The sequence below is a fragment of the Bubalus bubalis genome, chromosome 2 (assembly GCF_019923935.1).
Source record: "Bubalus bubalis isolate 160015118507 breed Murrah chromosome 2, NDDB_SH_1, whole genome shotgun sequence".
Classification (NCBI taxonomy): Eukaryota; Metazoa; Chordata; class Mammalia; order Artiodactyla; family Bovidae; genus Bubalus; species Bubalus bubalis.
Window position 1 is genome coordinate 89,529,602 of NC_059158.1, and position 2,356 is coordinate 89,531,957.

The following is a 2,356-nucleotide window of genomic DNA, read 5'->3' on the forward strand; positions in this document are numbered from 1 at the left end:
ATCCTTATTATAATCCCCATTTTACAGCTGAGACCCTTTAAGGTTGAAAACCCATACAACTACTAAAGGACAGGCCAAAGTTTCCAGGGTCACCCTCTTAACCGCTACACTTGACCGCCCCCCTCATAAGACACAAAAGGCTGGTCCCTTACCCAGAGGACACCACTGTTACCAGCTTCCCGGGGATCCTTCCAGAAGATAGGTAATTCTTTCGGAGGCTCTTTCAAGCCCATTTTTCAATCAGCAGTTTGGAGAACATATTCAGAGGCTCTCCTCCATCCACACGGCTAGTTCTGACCCATTAACTGTGAAGTCCCTGAGGCCCCCGCAGAGAGGCACAGCCTGTTACATTGCCACCTGTAAGCCACAGGCCCATAGACAAGGGGCTTCTGATTTACTGGGCTTCTCCCTGCTGGTCCACAGAGCCGTTAATCTTCTGCCTCCAGGCAGAGTTTGACAGCTCCCAAAGGTCCCCATGAAGTACTCTTTTCAAAGTGAAATTCTCAATCAAATAAACTTGAAACAGACTTGGTCTGGATCCAAGTACAGATCCCCCCCACCCCGTGCCCCCGGGCAGTCGTTGGCTACACTTTACTTCCTGGGTTTTTTGAGTCCTCTGGTGCAGGCTACTTTTTTTCCTTCAATAAAACAGTGATTTAAAACCTTCATTCTTCCTGTTCTAAAACTGTGCCAGGGCATAACCACTCTTTTCTTCACCAAGAGTATACAAAAATCAACCAGGGCTCTGCACCCACCCTGGCTGTAGATTATCAGGTAAGCACTTTATCTGACTCTTGATCTGCTTTTTGAAAAATATTCTTTTACCTGATAAAAACTTTTTTCACTCTTATTTTGCTTCTTCACTTGACATTTTATTTTGATTATTTTTATGTTTTCCCTTGGATATTCAAATTATTCCTTTTCTTAAATGAATGCCCCCAGCTTCTCTTCACCTCTGCCAGGGACCTCAGTGATTTTCTGGTGGTGATAATAAAAAGGAAAGTTTTCTTTTCTCTCTGAAACTCTAACAACAACAAAAACAATCACAAAGGATGATATTTTGTGGGGCCATGGCATGGAAATGTTTTCGTGAGAGGAGAAGGTGCCAAGTACATTTCTAACATCTCTACAGTTTATATTAACAATGATCAGAAGTCTCCTGTGGGGCACCTCATCCTTTTGTGCTTATTTTATCTCTGAGCATATTGATGTGGGATTCATTAATGCCATTTTGGTCTTTCTTTCCTCCTGGCACAAGGCAGGGGCTGTGCTTCCCTGCCCCTTTCAAAGTAAGGTGAGACTGTGAGACTTGCTTTGGCTAGCGGAATGTGAGAGGTAACATATCATTTCCCAGTGAAGTGTGAAGTGAAGTGAAGGTCGCTCAGTCACAAAGTGTCTGACTCTTTGTGACCTATACAGTCCATGGAATTCTCCAGGCCAGAATACTGGAGTGGGTAGCCTTTTCCTTCTCCAGGGGATCTTCCCAACCCAGGGATTGAACCCAGGTCTCCCACATTGCAGGTGGATTCTTTACCAGCTGAGCTACAAGGGAAGCCCAAGAGTACTGGAATGGCTAGCTTATCCCTTCTCCAGCAGATCTTACCGACCCAGGAATTGAACTAGGGTCTCCTGCACTGTGGATTCTTTACCAACTGACCTATGAGGGAAGCCCCATCATTTCCCAGGGAAAACTTTAAAAGCCCAGGTGTATGTCTCAGATTCCCATCCTGCTGCTGCAGTGCTTATAGAGCAAAAAGCAAAGCAAAGCGAAGTCGCTCAGTCGTGTCCGAATTTTTGTGACCCCATGGACTGTAGCCTACCAGGCTCCTCAATCCACGGAATTCTCCAGGGAAGAATACTGGAGTGGGTTGCCATTTCCTTCTCCAGGGGATCTTCCCAACCCAGGGATCAAACCTGGGTCACCTGCATTACAGGCAGATGCTTTACCGTCTGAGCCACCAGGGAAGTAAGTGTTAAATAGAATCTCCACTGCTTCCCAGGTGGTGCTAGTGGCAAAGAACCTGCCTGCCAATGCCTGGGTCAGGAAGATCCCCTGGAGGAGGGCAGGGTAACCCACTCCAGTATTCTTGCCTGGAGAATCCCTTGGACAGAGAAGCCTGGCAGACTGCGGCCCATAGCGTTGCAGAGGTGGATACAACTGAAGCAACTCAGCACAGCACACAGCAGAGTCTCCAGAACCTAAGTCCTTGAGTCACAATCATTAAAAGCCCCCCTCATTGCAATGATTAGGGAAAAATCAACTTTCCTTATGCTAAACCACTAAGGTTTGGGAGCTATCTGGTATAATCTAGCCCCTCTAGCCATATAATTTGAAACAACTATAAATAAGTAATAA

General features: G+C 46.1%; 1 non-coding gene across 1 annotated transcript; it reads right to left on the minus strand.

The window, feature by feature from the left end:
• Positions 1–1,893: 1,893 nt before the first annotated feature.
• TRNAY-GUA lies at positions 1,894–1,965 on the minus strand. Its single transcript has one exon. It is a non-coding gene; the product is annotated as a tRNA-Tyr (tRNA).
• Positions 1,966–2,356: the final 391 nt, after the last annotated feature.